The sequence below is a fragment of the Prionailurus viverrinus genome, chromosome B1 (assembly GCF_022837055.1).
Source record: "Prionailurus viverrinus isolate Anna chromosome B1, UM_Priviv_1.0, whole genome shotgun sequence".
Taxonomy (NCBI): Eukaryota; Metazoa; Chordata; class Mammalia; order Carnivora; family Felidae; genus Prionailurus; species Prionailurus viverrinus.
Window position 1 is genome coordinate 172,274,028 of NC_062564.1, and position 23,030 is coordinate 172,297,057.

Below are 23,030 nucleotides of genomic sequence, written 5' to 3' on the forward strand. Positions count from 1 at the left end.
AGACTAATTTTTTTAAAGATTAAATATATTTGCTGTGAGTTCTGATTACTTGAAAACTGTCACTTCCCACTACTTATATCTGTAATCCTTTGAACTACTTCTGTACGAACTTCAATAGATAGTGCATATGATCACACATGTTAATGCATGTTCCACATACAAAAATTAACCCAGGGGCACCTGGGTGGCTCGGTTGGTCAAGTGTCCGATGTCAGCTCAGGTCATGATCCCATGGTTCATGGGTTTGAGCCCTGTGTGGGGCTCTGTGCTGACATCTCAGAGCCTGAGCCTGCTTCGGATTCTGTGACTCCCTCTGTCTTTGCTACTCCCCTACTCATGTGCTGTCTCTCTCTCTTGCTCTCTCTCTCTCTCAAAAATAAATTAAAAAAAATTTCAATTGGGGCGCCTGGGTGGCGCAGTCGGTTAAGCGTCCGACTTCAGCCAGGTCACGATCTCGCGGTCTGGGAGTTCGAGCCCCGCGTCAGGCTCTGGGCTGATGGCTCAGAGCCTGGAGCCAGTTTCCGATTCTGTGTCTCCCTCTCTCTCTGCCCCTCCCCCGTTCATGCTCTGTCTCTCTCTGTCCCAAAGGTGAATAAACGTTGAAAAAAAAAAATAAATAAAAAAATAAAAAAATAAAAAAATTTCAATAAAATGCAGTTCTTAAAAAAAAAAATTAACACAAAATGAATCAAAACCTAAATGTAAGAGCTAAAACAATGAAACTCTTAGAAGAAAACACAGGAGTAAGCATTTGTGGCCTTGTATTTGGTAATGATTTCTTAGGTATGACACCAAAAGCATAAGCAACTAAAATAGATAGCAAAAAATTAGATAAATTGGAGTTCACCAACAATTTAAATATACAACGTCAAGAGTAAATACTTTAGTGTTGTAAAAGGTCACTATCAAGAAAATGAAGACAACCCATAGAACAGCATAAAATATTTACAATTATATGTCTCATATGAGACTTGTATACAGAATTTATAAAGAATTCTTACAACTCAAAAATAAAGACAAATAACCCAATTAAAAAATAGACAAAGGATCTGCAGACATTTCTCCAAAGAAAATATACAAATGGCCAAAGAGCACATGAAAAGATGCTCAACATCAGTAGTCAATGGGGAAATGCAAATCAAAACCATAGTGAGAAAATACTTCACACTACTAGGGTGATTAGAAGAAAAAAGAAAAAGAAAGAAAATAATAAGTGTTAGGGAGGACATAGAGAAATTGGAATCCTTAAACAATGCTGGTGGGAATGTAAAATGGTGCAGTTGCTTTGGAAAATGGATTAAGTTCCTCAAAAACTTAAACATAATATTACCATTTTACTCAGCAATTCCTTTTGTAGGTATATATACCCCAAGAGAACTGAAAAAAAAGTGTTCAAACAAAAACTTGTATATGAATGTCCATAGCAACACTAAAAAGGTGGAAACAATCCAAATGTCCATCAGCTGATGACTAGGTAAGCAAAATGTAGTTTATCTGTACAATGGAATATTATTTGGTCACAAAAAAGAATGGAGAACTGATACATAATACAACATAATGAACCTTAAATGCATCACTCCAGTAAAAGAAATCAGACACGATAGGGGGAGCATGGCTGGCTCAGTCAGAAGAACATGTGACTCGTAATCTCGGGGTCATGAGTTCGAGCCGCATTTTGGGTATAGAGATTACTTAAATGAATAAAACTTAAAAAAAAAAAAAAAAGAAAGGCCACGTATTGTATAATTCCATTTAAACAAAATGTCCAAAATAGGCAAATCCACAGAGAAAAAAAGTAGATTAGTGGTTGCCAAGAGTTGGGGGGAAGGAGGAATGACAGCTAATGGATATGGGATTTCTTTCTGGGGTGATGAAAATGTTCTAGAATTAGATAGTGGTGATGGGTTGACAACTTTGTGAATAACTAAAACCACTGAGTTGTATACTTTTAAAAAGTTGAATTTTAAGCATTTGAATTATATTTCAATCAAAAGTTGTATGGAAAAAAAAATGCTAGTATATGGCTAAGATCAAACCCATTTAGACCATGCAATCAAATTAATTTTGCCTGGTTTATAAACATATAGATGACAGCAGAGAAATTCTTTATAATGCTATTACACTTTGTATATTTACTTGGCCTAAAATTTTATAAATTATAAAATTTATAAATTACAAAATTATAATTTGCTTGCTACACTTACGTTAACCTGGGGAAAAAAATGAAGTTGCAATTTATGAAAATTAGAAGGAAAGAGGCTGTTGGTTCCAACAAAATTTGTCAACTTGAAAATAAATTTTTTAAGTTTATTTACTTTGAGAGAGAGAGAGAGAGAGAGAGAGCGACAGCACAAGTGGAGGGGCGGGGAGAGAGAGAGAATCCCAAGCAGGCTCCACACTGCCAGGGCAGAGCCGGACATGGGGCTCAAACCCACAAGGCTGTGAGATCATGGCCTGAGCCAAAACCAACAGTCACACACTCAACCAGCTGAGCCACCCAGGCGTCCCTTGAAAATAATTTTCATAACCATATTAATGGATATTTGTTAAGCAATTACTATTTGTAAGAGAATGTGATGTGCATTTTGATAGACTATCTAAGACCAGCACTGTGCTAGGCTCCACGAGGCTCAGATAAGAATTGAATAACAGTCCTTGCTTAAAATCTGGTTAAGGAAACAAGACTAACATAGCTAAAGCAGTTAGAGAGCAAATGTGGCATATATTTAAGACTGAGTGGAATGTACAAATTCCTAAAATTACAATGCTGAATGTCTCTTAGTATTCTTCGGTGTTAAGCTTCTCTTTTTGCAGGTCCTGACTTTAGGAAGTAAATGCCATAGAGTTCCAAAAAAGGGCAAATCAATTCATTCAGTAGATAATTAGTGAGTGCCTACTATGGGCCAAGCATTCAAATTGTGATAATTGAAATTATTACAAAAAGGAAAATAAGACACAATTTAGCTATATGCATCTAGTGTTATGTATGGGAAGGAAATAAGAGGGATTTTAGTCATCTTAAGAGCTGGTCTTTTTCACTGTTCTACCTCCCGGGTTCAGTCCTATCCTGTGATATCGTGTGAACACTCCAAATGGAGAAGCAATGAAATTGGTGGTTAGGAAGCACAAGCGTTTCTCAAACAGCCCATGTTTAAGCATACAGACATATTTAGGGGCACCTAGGTGGCTCAGTCGGTTGAGCATCCCACTCTTGATTTCAACTCAGACTGTGATCCCAGAGTCGTGGGATGGAACCCCGTGTCAGGCTCTGGGCTGAGAGCGGAGCCGGCTTAAGATTCTCTCTCTCCCTCTGCCCCTCTCCCTTGCTGTGCTTTCTCTCTCTCAAATAAAAACAAAACAAAACATACATAGATATCTACATTTTCCTATTATCAAGAATATATTCAAATTCGATGCTGTAAACATTTAAAATCAGAAGTTAATGCTATTTTTCAGGATAAGATTAAACTACCATTTAACTTTACAATTAATTTTTTCTCCCAGGAAGAACAATATTGGATTTTGGATTCTATAGTTCAGAGAACCACCAAGGTCCTCATCTTTAGTTACTAGCTGTCTGACGTTGGGTGAGTCATTTAATCTCTGTTTCCTTTACCTGTAAAAGGACGGTAGCAATATTCCTACTTTGTTGGGTTGCCCTGAGTTTAAATGAAGTAATGGAAAAAAAAATTTTTAGCATTGTCCCTGGTACCTCATAGTCTCAATTAATGTTAAATATGATCCTTGGGAAATAGTTGGATTCATTAGCCTTTCTCTCCATTTACAATTCATAAAGCAGCCATGAAGTTCTTGGAGATGGTAGATGTATCTCTCCCTTAAAATAATATCTATTATTTTTTATTATTTTTAATTACCTGTTTCTGAAAACAAAAACTAAAAACCTAAAAATGTCTTAATTAAGAGATAGGTTTTAAAAAATGTTTACTTATTTTGAGAGAGAGAGAGAGAGAGAGAGAGAGAACTCGTGTGCACTCACAAGCAAATGAGAGGAAGGGTGGAGAGAAAGGGAGAGAGAGAATCCCAAGCAGGTGCAGGGCTGGATCCCAGGAACAGTGAGATCATGACCTGAGCTGAAATCTAGAGTCAGATGCTCAACCGACTGAACCACCCAAGCACCCCAAAAGATAGGTTTTGAATGAGAGCAATACAACTTTGTATGTAAGACAAGTTTCAAAATGTTAACTTGCACGGATCCAAATTCCTTGAGATCAGAATGGATGAAACTCCTATTTTAGAGCACAAGGAGGAATTAAGCAGAAGGCAGGGACCCAAGGAGCCAGCTTGGCAGAATGGGAGATTCTTCAAAGCATAATGAGAAGCTTTGCTTCTAGCAACAGAAGCCAACACTCATGAAATTGAAAATTCTATGAATTAACCAAAACAAGAGATAGGAAATGGAGCAATACAAAATTGCACAGGAAATCAAGTGATATATAGGTGGTTTATTAAACACTGCACACCATCTTATGGACTTTGTTCTTGAATAAGTAGGCATCCTTTCAAAGTTAAGGAAAATAAGGCACAAGAGGGTGCCATGAATTTGCCATGAATCACTAACTTAATATTCTTATATAGGTCCAGGCTAACTATTTCTTACCACAAACTTACCTAGGGGGGGGTGAATTCCTGAGAGACAGAAAGTAGATTAGTGGTTGCCAGGGGCTGGGGGTGGGGGAGATGTGGAGTGATGTTAAGGACATGCGGTTTCTTGATTCAAATCAGTGGGAATACAGTGGTGAAGAGCATAGACATAGTTCCTGTCCTCATGGAGATTATTTACCTATGAAGGAGACAAGGCAACAAAACAATCATTGTGTAAAATGCAATGGTTAAATGCAACGGTTAAATGCAATGGTTGCAAAAGTGAAGAGAACTGGGTCAGTGGCACTTATGTAGGGAACAACTTCTAACAATGAGTAAGAGTCAGAGGTAGAGGGATGGGAAGCAGCAGGAAGTAAATTATGGTGTTCCCAGCAAAGTAAACCATATATTCAAAGGCCCAGAGATGAAACAGCTCATAACGTGTTTAGGAACTGAAAAATATTTAGATCAATGGGAACAAGGTAGGAGGCAAGGAGAGGCTTGGAAATGGGGGTCAGACCACACAGAGACTCATAGGTCATATTAGAGTTTGGTCTCTGTCCTAGAAACAGTGGAGAAGCAACAGAAGTGATTAGGGAAGCAAGTGACACGATCAGATTTGTTTTTAAGAGATCACTGCAGAATGGAGAATGATTAGGATGAGGCAAGCCTGGAGGCAAGGAGACTAGTTTGGAGAGATAATGTGACTGAACCAGGCTGGTAGCCCTGTGGATGATAAGAGGTAGAGAGATCGAAGAGATACTTTGGAAGTGGAATCATCAGGACTTTGTGATTGCTGGCTATGAGATATTAGAGGGATTCAAGGATTATTCTGGCATGGGCAACTTACAGTCATTCACTGGGCTGAGAGCACAGAAGGGGAGGAGATCTGGGGAGATTTCCGTGTTAGAAATGTTAAACTTGAGGTGCCTCTGGAGATATCCAAAAGAATATGTCTAGCAGGCAGTGGGTAGTCCATGTCTAAAGTTCAGGAGAAAGAATGTCCTGGAGCCATGGATCAACGAGTCATCATTAATTTAGGGATGGTAATGGAAGGCCTGGGAGGAGATGAAGTCCTGGGCAAGTAGAATGAGAAGAGAAGGGATCTCAGAATAAAGTAATGAGGAGCACCAACAAGTAAGAAAAGGACAAAAGGGAGGAGCCTGCATAGGAGACCGAAGCCAAGAGGAAGGAGTAGAATCAGAGAAGCATTGTGTCCCAGAAGCCAAGGAGAGGAAGAAGTGGTCAAATGTGTCAGATGCTGAAAGAGAAGTCAGTAGAAGAAGGACTGAGAATTCTCTATTGAATCTAGTAACAAGGAACTTCGAGATTTCCGTGGAAACCCAGATTCCAGTAAGTAGATGAGTGATCTGAAGAGAAGACAATGGAAACAATTCTTTGGAGAAGTGGGTCTGCAACATCGCTGGACAGAAATGTGGAATCAAATGAAGTTTCCTTAAATGAAAAGCATGGGAGAGAGTTAGGTAATTGAATGACAAAAAGATAAAAAAGAAATTAGCCAATAAAGAGGGGGGGGGGGAAGTTGAAAATGCACAAGAGAGGGATTAAAAAAAATTTTTTTTAATGTTTATTTATTTTTGACAGAGAGAGACAGAGCATGAGCGGGGAGGGGCGGAGAGAGAGGGAGACACAGAATCTGAAGCAGGCTGCAGGCACAGAACCCGATGCAGGGCTTGAACCCATGAACCATGAGATCATGACCTGATCTGAAGTTGGAGCTCAACCAACTGAGCCACCCAGGAGCCCCAAGAGAAGGATTTTAATAGATAGAAAAAGATACTTATAGAAGGCAGGAGGGAGTCTTTCACTTTAGATTGGAGAATAGGAGAGACATCTCCTATAACAGAGGGTGAAGAAGGAGATGTTCTGTACCTATTTAAATTTCTGGGCATCATGCAGTGTGTGCAGGACCCAGCTTCTACTAGCTCATGGCAGCCAATAGTTAAATTTTCAGAAATTTTGAGAGCTGGCTAGTATACATCAAAAGCTTGAATTCAGCCACCGTGGGAATATTTACACCATGGAAACTGATAAACACTATAAATCAGAACTTCCTCACACCCCAATCCCCCAAAGAGTCAGTTATTGGTCATTTACTAGTATACCACTGGCCAGGGTATAAAAGTGAAGGAGTACCTAACCCAATAGCACTGTTCTGTCTTTTGGGTAGAAGGGAAGATTGAATGCCGGTGTCAGAGGGTCAGGGAAAATGAAGAGAGGTTGAATTCTGTGGCGCATGGCAGAAAGAACCACTTAGGGAAATGCTGAATGATTACCAGGCTGTGCTGAGGTTGGAGACTACTGGTCTATGGTAGAATCAATGTGATGCATGCAGTTGTATGATTTCTCCCATGAGCTCAGTAGCCTGGGGATCTCAGCAGAGAGGTAGATAGGTGGTTTGATTCAGAGCCATTCTCTTGCCTGGCAGTTGTGATGGAAGAAGTAAATGGAGCAAGGATAATGAAGCTGTTTGCAAGAAAGTAGCTGCAGTAATGGGCCACGGCACCTCAAACTGTAAAGGGAAAGAGGTGAAGATAGGAGAAGGTGGTGGGTAAGGACAAGGTGAAGGAGTCATGTTTTCCTGGTATTATGTGCTCCGAGTGCCCTTACTGTCCTGGTCTCATTTTTGCAAGTAAGCTCTCCCATTTGGCAATGCCACTTTTGGAATGCATCATCGAGATCCAAGCCCCTCAGTCTTATTCAATGCTCCAGTTTGGTCTGACCATCAAAGACTATATTGTTGTCCTTGTTTTAGACATCCTATGTTAAAGATTCGATGCCCAGTGTCATCAGAAGAATTTAGCATCATTGTTAAACACACGGCATAAATGAGATGAAGCAGGAATAGACAGTTTTTTAACATGTTAGTGGGAATGATCTCATATTTGAAAATCTTTTTCTTAACATTAGCTAACTGATGAACCATCACCAATGAATATCATTGATGAACTGTAGTTCATCAATAGCGAATATAATTGCCATTAAAACATCATCTTGCCGGGGCGCCTGGGTGGCGCAGTCGGTTAAGCGTCCGACTTCAGCCAGGTCACGATCTCGCGGTCCGGGAGTTCGAGCCCCGCGTCAGGCTCTGGGCTGATGGCTCGGAGCCTGGAGCCTGTTTCCGATTCTGTGTCTCCCTCTCTCTCTGCCCCTCCCCCGTTCATGCTCTGTCCCTCTCTGTCCCAAAAATAAATAAACGTTGAAAAAAAAATTAAAAAAAAAACATGATTTTGCAAATTATTAGAACATAGAAGTACTAAATAACGCAGTGTGCCAGGGTGGCTCAGTTGATGAAGCGTCCAACTTCGGCTCAGGTCATGATCTCCAGGTTCATGGGTTCGAGTCCCACATCGGGCTCTGTGCTGACAGCTCAGAGCCTGGCGTCTGCTTTGGATTGTGTCTCCCTCTCTCTCTGCCCCTCCCCAACTTGCGCTCTGTCTCTCAAAAATAAACATGAAAAAAGAAGTACTAAATAACAGAGGGGTAACTTCAGAGAGTTAATGTAAAATCTCAAAATGGCCTTCAAATACACATAATTTCTGGAGTAGTTTCCCACCAAGAAGAAGACTCTTTCTGGATTATACAGAATTTGTTTATGGATATCATTAGAAGCTCACCTAGAGATGGGATTGTTACTGATGGCGGAACAGCAAGAAAACAAATCTGCTGTTATAAGAAAAGACTTCAGGGCACAGGAACTATCACTTTAATTTCAAAGGACAATGAGCTTTTATAGCTGAAACCTGCTTATACCTTCCAAAGCCTCTAAACAATAGAACTGTCAGAAATCTGTGTAGTCGGTGGACTGTCTTCCCCATGTCACCTTTCCCTAAGATTAAGTAAATTGAGTACAGTGCCAGTGTTTCATTTCTTAACACGTATGTGTTGCAGGAATTTTCTTTCTGAATTAAAAATGTCGTTTCAGTAAGATAATTGAACTGATGGTACTCTTGTGTTTGCAATTCATCACAATTAGTGCCAGATTCAACAAATACAATTCACTTTCACACAGTATGTGTGAGATGAGCTGGATGTCATGGCTTTGAAATAGCCAGACTCCCTGGTGCTATGGATGTAAACCTTGCCTACGTAACTTCTGTTCTTGCTTATGAGGTAAGTGAAGGTGAATGCCATGAACACTGTCATACTGGGGAGGATACTTTCTTCTTCATCAGAGCGGGAAAGTGCATTTCCCGCTTGAATAGCTGATCCATCAAAAACATGGCAAATAAAGCTATCGATTTTAGTCCCTTCACGCTAGATTTTTTTCTTACCATTTTTTTTTTTTCTAACCTTGAGGTATTCAGATATGCAGTGAGAGAGAGAGAGGAGGTATCAGGGAGAGCAGGAAGTGTGCAGATTTTTTTTTTCTTGTGTCACTCTTCGTTTTGGCCAGCAAGGGGAGTTATAGGAACAATTTCAGTTGTTTGAGCTGAGACGCTTGGGGACATACCTCCCACAGCTGATTAGTCCCCGTGTCTCTTGCACTGGCCTTGTAACCCAGCTGGTATTTTACTGTTATGTACCAGTGTAGTTTCCCTTTCATCTAATAGTTTGCTGGCCCCAAATTAATTGTGAACTTCAAAGTAAAAACTCTACCGGAATGGTGGGACATTGGAAATGAAGTGAGCTTCTATGCCCAGGTGGCATAAAAATCTAATTGTAGCCGGGAGCAGCCCTAGCCCCCTTAATGCGGATAAGACAGCATTCAACTGGCTTCAATAAAAAGAGACTTAAATGGAAGGGAGGTGGCCTTGAGGAGAGCCGCCAGGACTGCCAGGACTGAGAAGGCCATTGTTCTAAGTTCTCCTGGGGTTTATAGAGATTGACAAGGCACCTGCTGCTTTCCAGAGCTGACCGTTCTCGGGTCAGCCCTGAAAACACCCAGGGCTGGGACATTCCCCCAGCTGGCCCCTAACTGGCCCCTAGCCATCCAGGTGGTGGAGATTCAAAGATGTAGGTAGAAGGTGTGGGAAGAGCCCTCGAGAGGAATCTGGAGAGATTGTTTCCAGTCTGTGAACCCAGGAGAGCTTTCTCCCTTTTCAATCATATTTCATGCTTCTTAGCTTCCACCAAGGTTTTCTGTGGCCTTCTGTGGAGTTCGTCTGCTAGTAACATTTAATCACTGACCACTTTCACAGATAATGGTTCATTTTATTCGTTTAGTTTGGGACCAAAATCAAAGATCATGTGCCCTACTTAGTGCCCTGATCCTGCTTTCCCAATCCCCACCCTAGCTGTTAAACATATTACTTTGCTGTTAATGGCAAAATAGATTAAAAATCAGTAATCACTGTTTTTCTCCAAGTGAAGATCAAATTTTTATTTCAATGATTTAAAAGATATGTTTTGAATAAATTACGTGCCTCAAGCTTTGCTTATGGACAGACTGTGTTGTATAGAGGAGAGGATCTGGCCCTGAGAACAGGAGATGTGGATTTTAATTCTGACTTTGCCACTTTTGAGCCATATAATCTGGGATAAATCACAGAATTTTGTCAGGGCTTAAGCATTCTCGCTACAAAACTGGGGAGGGTGGACTAACAGAATGGACAAGATTCCAGACCCAGGAGCCAGGCAGACCAGGGTTTTATCCTGACTATATCATGTATTAGCTGGATCACTTTAAGCAAGTGACTATTAGCATTATTTTAAGGTTTTAGTGAAATAATGTACATGAAGCCCTTCACATCATTCTTATAATAAGCATTCAACAAAGAATAGTTATTATAATAATTATGAAAATGATCTTAATTATTAAAGTTCTATTAGGGCCTTAAAAAAAAAAAAAAAACAACAACTCCAAAAGGCAATGACTTCACTCTGAAATGTTGTGACCAATTGTTATGAATACACCCGCTCATCAGATCTGTCCTTCTTCAGGGAATTATGGAACAGGCAGCAATTATACAACTTTGCAAAATACTTAGATTTATTATATAATACTATAATAACATATTTAGCAAAAAATGGGGTTATAGGCATTATAATAAATACGATCATGGGTTGATTTCCTCTTTTTGTTATAGTGTAATGCCCACTAGAAAATCTTTAAAGGTTAAAATGCATATTCAGTAGTAACACTAAGAGTGTGACAAATGGAGTGATTGGCTCCTTTTAATTTTAAAGCTGATTTAGGATTTTCTTTTAGTTCATAAGTTGTAAAAATGTTCTCTCTAAAATGTTTGGGCTTAATTTAAAATTATTCTCAGGCAGAGGCTCCTGGGTGGTTCAGTCAGTAGAGCATGTGACTCTTGATCTTAGGGGTCATGAGTTCGAGCCCCACATTGGGGGTAGAACTTACTTTAAAAAATAAATAAAATAATAAAGTATACAGTTTGATAAGTTTCTTAAAAATAAATAAAGTTATTCACACACATAATTATTAGAAATGAGCTGAGTCACACACCTGGGTGACTCAGTTGGTTAAGCGTTCGGCTTCAGCTCAGGTTGTGATCTCATGGCTCGTAAGTTCGAGCCCCACATTGGGCACAGTGCCAACAGCTCAGAGCCTGGAACCTGCTTCAGATTCTGGGTGCCTCCTTTTCTGCCCCTCCCCTGCTCACACTCTGTCTCTCTCTCTCAAAAATACATAAACATTAAAAAACAATTTTAGAAATGAGATGTCTATGCTAGCTTTACAGCTAGGAAGACAAACTAATATAATCCATTGAATAAATGTATATTGAATGCTGATTATGTTCCAGGTACTGCTGGAGGTGTTGGGATATAGCAGTGAGTAAAATAGAACAAAGCCCTACCCTCATAAAACTGACCTTCTCCTGGGGTTTACCATCTGTTAGGATGCCAGCCCTAATTGAGGACTCATCTGTCAGGCTCTGGTAACAAGAACTGGGAGACCACACCAGGAGTCATTAAAAAAGAATGCTATATCTGACTGGTGACTTCCACCAAGGCCGGGACTGTGCTGAATTTACCAACGTCACCACAGAGCATTCCTGTCCAATCAGACAGCCACCGGCCACGTGTGGCTATTGAGCACTTGAACTGTGGCCATTCCAAATTAAGATACGTATAAAGTATAAAATACACATTGGATTTGGAAGACCTAGTAGGAAAACAGGATGTAAAATATCTTAGCAATAATTTCATATGGATAGCATGTGGAAATAAAAATACTATAAATACATTAGGTTAAATAAAATACATTATTAAGATTAATTTCACATTTGTGTTTACTTTTAAAAGTGTGGCTACTAGAACATTTTACTATTATACACGTGGCTCTCATATTCCTGTATGTCAGTGCTGATAGAGTGTCTGTCCAGGCATGAGTCGATGTAACACCACAAACTTCTCAGCCAGTGCAGGTAGGAGACAACCCTGCCAAAAAGTCAAAATGTGCCACTTCATCTCCTACCTTCTCTTCTTTTAGGTACTGCCTGATCCCTGAGTCTTCTGTCTGGAGTTCCTCCTTGCAGATACCTTCTTTGGAGCCATTTGCAGGCAGTTTCCAGGCTTCAAAACTGGCCCATCCTATCAGAACCCTTCTGCTCAGAGTTCCTTTCCCGCAAAGTAGTCTGCTTTCTCAGATGTTAATAGATTCTGATAGCTTAGGATATCATCCTTTAAGACGCATCCATTAAATGCATGTGCCCTTTAATAAAATGCCTTAGCTGAGAGAAGTCAATCTCCCGTAGTGGGGAATTTGTGCCCAATAAGAGAGCTGGAGCACCATTTCTTCATGGCACAGAAGCCACAGAAGCATGAAGACTATAATCCCACCTTGTCTACAGTTGTCCATTGAGATCAAGACAGGCCAGTTCCTCTTTACAAATCCTCTCTCCCTGGTGTTTGTACACCATTTCACAGTCTACAAAGTGCTTTCACAGATTTCCCAGTTTAGCCTCCAACCATTCCGTGAAATAGGTAAGGATGACCTCATTAGTTGCTTTATATAGAAGATTTTAAAAAATGAGGCCAGAAGGCAAAAGGCCTTCTAGCTGGTGAAGCCTGTGAAGGAGGAGGAGGAGTACCAGATACTCAGAGGGACGGGTTGAACAGTGGAAGAAAGTGACTAAGAATGTTCTAAAGATCTTAGCTAGGGGAGGTGGGGGTGGGGTGGGGGAGGGAAGGCTAGATTAGAACATCATGGTGGGGAATATACTGCATCTCGGGGGGTGGCTTATTTACAAATAATACTAAAGACATATTCTGATACAGAGGGGAGGAAAAGGGAAGTAACCATTAATGGAATAGGAAAAAAATACAGAAGAGACTCCAAATTAACAAAGGAGAAAATGAAACGTATATTAAGTTGTTGAAATGAGCAAAAATAGAGAAAAAGAAACAGAGGGAATCAAAATCTAAATTAAATTAATGAATAAAGAATAAGATAAGAACATTGGATGTGATGACCTGAATGGATCCATTAAAAAGCAGAAACTGGGGCACTTGGGTGGTTCAGTCGGTTAAGTGGTTAAGCGACTGACTCTTGATCTCAGCTCAGGTCATGATCTCACGGTTCCTGGGTTCAAGTCCCATGTCTGTCTCCGTCCTGACAGCTCAGATTCTGGAGCCTGCTTTGGATTCTATGTCTCCCTCTCTCCCTGCCCCTCCCCCCACTCATGCTCTGTCTGTTTCTCTCTCTTTCTCTCTCTCAAAAATAAACATTAAAGGGGCGCCTGGGTGGCGCAGTCGGTTAAGCGTCCGACTTCAACCAGGTCATGATCTCGCGGTCCGTGAGTTCGAGCCCCGCGTCAGGCTCTGGGCTGATGGCTCAGAGCCTGGAGCCTGTTTCCGATTCTGTGTCTCCCTCTCTCTCTGCCCCACCCCCGTTCATGCTCTGTCTCTCTCTGTCCCAAAAATAAATAAACGTTGAAAAAAAATAAATAAACATTAAAAAAATTTTTTAAATGAGAAACTGCCAGATTTGGCTAAAAAAGCAAAAGTCAGCTGTATGATAATTACTAGGAACATGCCTACACAGAGTATCAAAGAAGGGATATACAGGGGCACCTGGGTGGCTCAGTCGGTTGAGCATCTGGCTTCGGCTCAGGTCATGATCTCGTGGTCTGTGAGTTTGAGCCCTGCGTCGGGCTCTGTGCTGACAGCTCAGAGCCTGGAGCCTGTTTCGGATTCTGTGTCTCCCTCTCTCTCTGCCCCTCCCCCACTTGCACTCTGTCTCTCTCTGTCTGAAAAATAAATAAACGTTAAAAAAAAATACTAGACAGGGGCGCCTGGGTGGCGCAGTCGGTTGAGCGTCCGACTTCAGCCAGGTCACGATCTCGCGGTCCGTGAGTTCGAGCCCCGCGTCGGGCTCTGGGCTGATGGCTCGGAGCCTGGAGCCTGTTTCCGATTCTGTGTCTCCCTCTCTCTCTGCCCCTCCCCCGTTCATGCTCTGTCTCTCTCTGTCCCAAAAATAAATAAACGTTGGAAAAAAAAATTAAAAAAAAAAAAATACTAGACAAAATTAAATTAAGTTGAAAGCACCAAACAAGGTGAAGAACATCATGTAAGGATATAAAATTATGTAAATAAATTTACAAAATTTAAAATTTATATATAAAAATGAAAATAACGAAAGTTTATCAGACTTAACCATTATTAAAAAATTACATTAAAGGAACTAAGTCTTTGAAATCTAAAATCTAGTTCTTTGAAAAGACCAGTGAAATCAAAACCTCACCCTCCTCACACATACTGCAAGGAGCAGAAGAGGCAAAATGAGGAGTGAGAAGTAAGTCGTAGTCCCACATATAGGAGAGACTAAAGGGATAGGTGAAAATAACTTCTTGCACTTCTATGTCAGCAATTTGAAAATTTAGAGGAAATGACTAATTTCCTCATTAAAAAAAAAAAAAGCAAGTAAAATTGACCGCCAAAAGAAATAGAAAATGTGAACAGATCAATCACTAGAAAAGAAATTGAACAGGTGATGAAAAACACCTTCTGTCAAAAACAAAACCAAAGCCACCAAAACTATACGGATAGCTTCCCAGTTAAGTTTATCTTTCAAAGAAGAGATAATGACAAGGTTATTTACCATGCCAGATGATATTCTTCTAATTCATTGTATAAAACAGCAAACTTTAATACCAAAACCTGGAAAATATAACAACATAAAGGAAAGTATAGAACAATCTCACTTATGAATAAAAGCGCAAAAATTCAAAATAAAATATTAGCAAACAAAATCCATGTAACAAAAGGATAATATATCATGACCAAACAGGATTTATTTCAGAAATACAAGAATGGTTCATTATTATATAATCTGTTACATAATCGAATGCATCAATAAAAGAGAAAAATATAGGCATTTCAATAAATGCTAAAAACTTATTTGATGGAATTCAGCAGCCATTCCTGCTAAAATCTCTTAGAAAAATAAGAATAGAAGGAAACTATTTAAATATCCTTAAGATTAGCAAAACTGAGCAAGCAAATATGCAGTGGCAAATCAAAAAAAATCATTTCCTTAAAAAATAGGATAGCTACCAGCACCAATATTATTTACATCACCTTATAAGTTTTGGTAGACAGAGAGATTAAAATAGCTGTCATTTACCCAGGAAAGAAAATTTAAAGGCCCCCCCATTTTACACTAATATAAAATAAATTCAAGAAAGATTAAAAACTTAAAGGTAAAAATGTAACTGAATAAAGATATCACACAAAGATATCTAGGTTCCTATATGCTCTGTCTAAAGGCTGAGGGGATATCCTTTTCTAACCAAGGCTGAAAAACTCTGAAACTCTAAAAGGAAAGATACAGTTGACTATGTAACAGTGACGGTCTTCGCATGACAGAAGATATAAATAAACCGATAAGCAAACAAAAGACTTGGAATCATTCTTTTATTCTTTAGGGTTTTTTTTCCCTAGATGCATTATTTACACAATCCGGCAGAAAAGAGGCTACTTTCTCTGTGGGAAACAAATGTGGTCAGAGCTAGAGAATCTCTGAGGAAAAACAACCCACCCACACATAGAATTTCAGTATGAGGGCCTTCATGACTGTTGAAAGCCCACCCATTCACACTAGGTGTGGTCCACGTACCCTAAATTAAGAATCCCTCAACAACAGGTGCCTGGATGGCTCAGGTGATTGAACATCCAACTTTGGCTCATGTCATGATCTTGCAGTTCGTGAGTTCAAGCCCCCAATCAGGTTTGTTGCTGTCACCTGTCGGCACAGAGCCCACTTCGGGTCCTTTAAAGAAACCGGCATGCTGCTTTCCATGGCAGCTATACCATTTTACATTTCCACCAACAGAGCACAAGGTTCTAACTTTGCCATATCCTTGCCCACACTTGTTATTTTATGCTTGTTTTTTTTTATAGTAACCACCCTAATAAATGTGAGGTGATATTTCATTATGGTTTTAATTTGCATTTAAATTTTTTTTTTATTTTATGGGAATGCAAGCTGGTGCAGCCACTCTGGAAAACAGTATGGAGGTTCCTCAAAAAACTAAAAATAGAACTACCCTACGACCCAGAAATTGCACTACTAGGCATTTATACAAGGGATAGAGGTGTGCTGTTTCGAAGGGACACATGCACCCCATGTTTATAGCAACACTATCCACAATAGCCAAAGTATGGAAAGAGCCCAAATGTCCATCGCTGGGTGAATGGATAAAGAAGATGTGGTATGTATATACAATGGAGTATTACTCGGCAATCAAAAAGAAGGAAATCTTGCCATTTGCAGCTACATGATGGAAGTGGAGGGTATTATGCTAAGTGAAATTAGTCAGAGAAAGACAAAAATCATATGACTTCACTCATATGAGGACTTTAAGAGACAAAACAAATGAACATAAGGGAAGGGAAACAAAAATAAGATAAAAACAGGGAGGGGGACAAAACAGAAGAGACTCACAAATACGGAGAACAAACTGAGGGTTACCGGAGGGGTTGTGGGAGGGGGGATGGGCCAAATGGGGAAGGGGCACTAAGGAATCTACTCCTGAAATCATTGTTGCACTATATGCTAATTAACCTGGATGTGAATTTTAAAAAAAATAAATTAAAAAAAAAAACTATGTTAAAAATAAAAACAAAAATTAAAAATGGAATGACCATATGATCCAGCAATTCCACTTCAGGATATATACCAAAAGGATTGAAAAGGGATATTTGTTATTCACGATAGCCAAGAGGGGAAGCAGCCCAAGAGTCCCTCAACGGATGAATGGATAAATAAAATGTGGTGTATGTATACAATGCAATATCATTTAGCTTAAGGCAGGAAACTCTGAGACACGCTGCAGTATGGATAAGCCCTGAAGACAGTCTGCCAGGTGAAATGTTATCAGTCACAAAGACAAATGCTCATATGATGGGTCGCCTGGGTTGCTTAGTCAGTTGAGCATCTGACTCTTGATCTCAGCTCAGGTCTTGGTCTCAGGTCATGAGTTCAAGCTCCGCGTTGGGCTCTGCACTGCAGGTGAAGCCTACTTAAAATTAAATATAAAAATAAGCAAATAGGTAGTAGATGATAGATAGATAGATAGGTAATAAAAAGACAAATGCTCATATGCGTATCTACGTTAGTCAGATTCATAGAAACAGAAAGTAGAATGGTGGTTTCCAAGAACTGAGGCGAAGGGGAAATAGGGAGTAGTGGTTTAATGGGTACGGAGATTCAGTGTCGCAAGATGATAAAGATCTGGAGATTGGTTGCACAACAGTGTGGATTTACTTAACACCACTGAACTGTACAATTAAAAATAGTTAAGACGGTAAATTTTATGTTCCATGTATTTTACAATTCCCAAAAAAATTCCTGCCTCACACATTTTCTACATATTCATAATTTTAACTATTATAAGCATATGCAAATGACCCCCAATCTATAACTTCAACATAAGTTTCTCCCCTGACATAATGATTTATATCTCTGATTTCCTGCTGGGCTTCTCTTGCTGGATTGTATTCCACTGGCTTTTCAAACTCAACATGTCCCAGAGTGATTTTAGCCACAAACCTGCTCATCCTCCTATTTCCTTTTCCATGCCTGTGGATGAATGAATAAATGGATGAATGCACCTTGCATCTTTTTCATAGGAACCTAACAATCTGCTATCAAGATAATGGGTCATTTGAATAATGTTTTTTTGTATTGGTTTTATTGGCATATAATTCACCTACCATACAATTTACCCATTTAAAGGATACAATTCACGGCTTTTAGTTTATTCACAAAGTTGTGCAATCTTTACCATAATCAACTTGGGAATATTTTCATCACTTCCCTCTAAAAAACACTATTTTTTTTTACCTATTACCCCCACAGTCTTTCCATCTCCTCTAGCTTTAAGCAACCACAAATCTACTTTATGTCTCTTAGATTTGCCTATTATGGACATTTCGCATAAATGGAATCCCATGATATGTGATCTCTTGTGACTATCTTCTTTCACCTAGCATGATGTCTTCAGGGTTCATCCATGCTGTAGCATATATCATCAGTATTTTATTCCTTTTTCTGGACAAATAATATTGCATTGTATGGATAAATCACACTTTGTCCATTCATCAGTCTGTGGATAGTTGGGGTGTTTCTGTTTTTAAGTTATTATGAAAAATGCTGCCATGAACATTCATATATGTTTTTGTGTGGACATACATTTTCATTTCTCTGGAGTGTATAACTAAAAGTGACTGAATTGAAGGTTCAAATGGTAACTATACCTTTAACTTTTTCAGGAGCTGCCAGACTGTTTTCCACGGTGGCTGCACCAATCCTACATTCCCACCAGCAGTGTATGGTTCCAATTTCTCTACATCCTCATCAACACTTCTTATTTTCTGGTTTTGTTTGTTTTTGTTTATTTTTAGTCTAGCCATTCTAGTGGGTGTAAAGTGGTATCTCACTGTGATTTTAATTTGCATTTCCCTGATGATTAGTGATGTTGAGCACCTTTTCATGTGGCCATTAGCCATCTGTGTATCTTCTTTGGAAAAACATCCATTTGGAGAATGTCCAGATCCTGTACCCATTTAAAATTTTTTTCTTGTTATTGAGTTCTTTATATATTCCAGATACAAGTCCCTTATCAGATAAATGATTTGAAAATATTTTCTTCTGTTCTATGTGTTGTGTTTTCACTCCCTTGGTAGTGTCCTTTGCATCACTAAATGTTTTGCTTTTGACGATGCATATTTAGATTTTTGATGAAGTCTATCTCTTTTTCTTTTGTTGCTTGTGCTTTTGGTGTCATACCTAAGAAATTTACCTAACCCAAGGTCACACATATTTACTACTCTTTTTTCTTCTATGAGTTTTGTAGTTTACGCTCTTACGTTTAGGACTTTGATCCATTTGTGTTGATTATTACATATGTTTTGAGGTAGGAGTCCAGTTTCATTCTTTTGAATGTGGACACCCAGTTGTCCCAGTACTATTTGTTTAAAAACACCGTCCTTTCTACACAACCAGTGGAATTGTTGCCTTTTGCAAGTTTGAAATCATGGCAGGTCCAGAAACTGATGCCCAACTCCATTTCACTGGTATCAAAAAATATTTCAACTCTTATACTTCAAGTTAAGGTCGAAAAAACACCAGCTGTGAAAGCAACAGAAATGGATCTTAAACTGTGCCTCACTTGTTAAATTCCCATGCCTGGAGAAGCTAGTGACAACTCATAATGCGATACTCAATTTGTACACTATATTATGAATCTGAAAAAAAAAATAAAAACACTGTCCTTTCTGGTCTAGGTAACCTTATCAAAACTCAATTGAACAGAAATGGGAGTTTATTTCTGGATTCTTTCATTCCATGCCAATGATCTACACATATATCTTATGCCAGTACCACACTATCTTCAATACTGTTGCTTGGTAGTCAGTTTTGAAATTGAGAAATGTGAGTCCTCCAATTTTATTTATTGTTCTTTCAAGATTGTTTTAGCTGTTGTTGGTACCCTGAGTTTACATATGAATTTTAGGATAAACATCAATTTCTACCAAGAAACCAGATGGGATTTTTAATAGAATTGTGTTGCATCTATTGAACTAATATAATTTTTGTTTATGAGTTGTGGCTTTCAGGCCAAATTTTAGTTCTGTTACTTTTTTCAGGGAAATTCATTGGTTTTCCAATTAATTGAAGACAAGCAAGTACACAGAGTGATACTAAAAGGCAAAATACAATTTTTAAAGTTTATATTTTGCTGCAAATTTAAATGAAATCAACAGTTTTACACTTAACTAGAAAATTACTTATGAAATAAGCAGTTTCTCAATGGTTTGGTTTGTCAGGAACCTTGTGGCTATCTGGTAACTTGTTTGCTTATGATTCTGGACAGTTATACCTAGAATTCAGATTGCCCCAGTCTAAATGTCAAGGTTTGTATCAAGTACAACTTTTAATAGTTTCTTCAACTTTTCAAGTTAGGCAAAATATTATTTTCAAAGAACAAGGCCCCAGTTTACATCAGTACCTTAAAAAAATAAAGCTTTCTTTGCACGTGTGATAATTATCGTGAAAGCATTTTTTTGGGTACGAGCTAACTTTCCGGATTTGTGCTTTGCTTTAGAATAAAGCACAATACTCTCCTTGTCTACCTAAGCAGTGTGTCCTTGAAAACTATTAAAATCATTTACACATTCTTTGCAGCATTATGTACTCATATGAATATAAAGGTCATTCAGCTAGCAGCACTAACGGTATCGATCATTTATAAAAGTATTTAGACATTATGTTTTTACATCACTATTTCTTTTGACTAGTATATTGTAGTGTCTCTTTTTAAACCAGGAATATGTATAAAATTATGTTTCCTTATCCATTAATTGAGATTTTTGAACTTACTTTGATGCAAAAAAAAAAAAAAAAAGAAGAAGAGATGACTGCCTAAGTTTAAGACTTAAAAGTCCCTCTCACTAACATTTGTGGTGGTATTTTCATTGTATGAAGGTAGTGACTTAATTGATGTTGTTGTTCTTAATGCTGCTATTATTTCTGGCAATAATAACAGTTTTCTTGACCACACTTTGTTTCATTTCTCCTAATAGGACAAATTTTTAAAAACGAACAACAGGGTGCATGGGTGGCTCAGTCGGTTAAGCATCAGACTCTTGACTTTGGCTCAGGTCATGATCTCACAGTTCATGAGTTCTAGCCCCACATTGAGCTCTGCACTGATAGTGCAGAACCTGCTTGGGATTCTCTGTCTCCCCCCCTCTCTGCCCCTCTCCCACACCCTCTCTATCTCTCTCTCAAAGATAAATAAGCATTTAAAAATAGTTTTTAAACGAATATGGAAGATGACTCCAGATCGTAATCCTCAGGACTTTTCCTTTTTGCCTAATCTTAATCACCTCAAAGCTAGGCTTTTCTAGAACCTCATCTGTTGACCTCTAATTATAGGTTCATCAAAAGAGTATTTGACTGGGGTACAAAGAGCTTTTAATCGAGATGTTTTCCCCTCAGTTAAAGGAGCCGAAAGCAGGATAATTGAAGGGGTTAATCTGTAAGAGAAGCATCCTATTTTTCCTAAAATTTTCTGGAGACTTTGAAGTAAGTTATCTGAATAATTGTCTTTGTGTGACATGTCTCTTTCAGAAAGGGATCTACTCTGAGTGTGCCTTCTAATGCTCAGAAACACCAACACACACCTGGAACCCACAGCAACGGATCACTGGAAGACAAAATGCACAAGAATAATATTTCACCCGGCAACGAGGACTGAGATTTGCAAATAAAATGGCTGGAGGAGAAGGAGCATCCCCGTCACCTGGAAATTGTTTTATTAGGCAGCAGCTGGGTTTTCAACTCTGTTAGTTGGATTTTTGTTTGTTTTCAAACTTTTCAGGGATTGTTAGCCTGAGGTCCATTGGTTGCATTCAACGTGATTTTGGATGAAAAAATTAAAGTTTTGTTTTCACTAACCTCTACACAAAAGGCAGCATTTCCTTCAATAATGAATGTGGGTAGTACATTATGCTAGTATTAGTACCTGTGACCTTTTCATTAAAAGAAATCAGAGTTTTTCATATCCCACTATGACTGCTGCACATCTTGCAAATATTGTTTAAGCTACTTCAAATGTATGTAGTCATTAAGTGGCTCAGTCCGTTAAGCGTCCAACTCTTGCTTTCAGCTCAGGTCATCATCTCACAGTTTCGTGGGTCCGAGCCCCGCATTGGGCTCTGCACTGGCAGCATGGAGCCTGCTTGGGATTCTCTGTCTCCCTCTTGCTCTCTATTCTTCCCCCACTCTGTCTCTCTCAAAATAAATAAACTTTAAAAAAGTAAACAAACAAACAAAAAAAGACATCACTCTTGAACAAGTAAAGACATTGGTGGTGCAAAAATAATAATAATAATAATAAAATAAAATAAAATAAAATAAAATTAAGAAGCCAGCAAGTGTAGGCTTAGGTGAAGTGGGACTGGAAATGTGTTCTGAAGAGGGGGCTGCCCATATATGGTCATTGAACATTCCCCATCTCTTTGCTCCCTGTGTTTGGCTGGAACTATGCCAGTTTCAGTATCCATTAGCATGCCAGGTCCTGGTTAGCTCCAGGTCTGCCTAAACTAGATTTGAACTACAAGGGTGGCCCTTGGCCAGCCCTGGATCATCTCAATTTCGGATTTTCACTTTTGAGTAAGTCTTGGTGTTGTTGGACAAGTTAGGACATGCTGACTGGGCCCCCGACTCCCCAAAGGCCACTCTGCATTTATCCCTTCAGTGGCCACTAAATGTTTTGGGAAAAGTATAAAAATAGTGGCCACCCAAACCATAAATCAGAAGTGGAAAAAACATACTTATAGGGGCGCCTGGGTGGCACAGTCGGTTAAGCGTCTGACTTCAGCCCAGGTCATGATCTCACAATCCTTGAATTCGAGCCCCACATTGTACTCTGTGCTGACACCTCAGAGCCTGGAGCCTACTTCAGATTCTGTCTCCCTCTCTCTCTGCCCCTCCCCTACTCATGCTCTGTCTCTTCTCTCTCTCTCTCTCTCAAAAATAAATAAACATTAAAAAAAATTTTTTTTAATTAAAAAAAAAACCACACACTGATAAAGGCATGAGTTTTATGAACAATGTCATGTCAGCGAGACCAGGAGATGGGAACCAAAAAAGTGGAAAGACAAAATGATAACTTATTCAAGGAGAAGTCTACCGTCTAACCCAGTGGCCTACTTAAATCATTACATTTTAATTATAGCTGCTTCTTGCACAAATAAAGTGACATTGCTGGTAAAAACGTTCAGCTTACTGTGCATTAATTACCTCCAGGTCCATCTGGTATTTCTAGTTTTTTATGTTTGTATTGTGAGAGTGAAGAGGAAAAAAAAAATGTTCCCTTCTTTTTGCTCACTTTAAACAAATATTGTGTGTGACTAACAGGGTTTGCTCTACAGCTGGAGCTACCTTTCCAATTAATGGTTTCTTTAAATTTGTGATGGGTAAAGGAGGATTC

General features: G+C 39.0%; 1 long non-coding RNA gene across 1 annotated transcript; it reads left to right on the forward strand.

Moving 5' to 3' along the window:
- The first annotated feature begins 3,503 nt into the window (after window positions 1-3,503).
- On the forward strand, window positions 3,504-21,427 carry LOC125164360 (uncharacterized). Its single transcript, XR_007151732.1, has 3 exons — window positions 3,504-3,587; window positions 12,020-12,513; window positions 21,167-21,427. It is a non-coding gene; the product is annotated as an uncharacterized LOC125164360 (long non-coding RNA).
- Window positions 21,428-23,030: the final 1,603 nt, after the last annotated feature.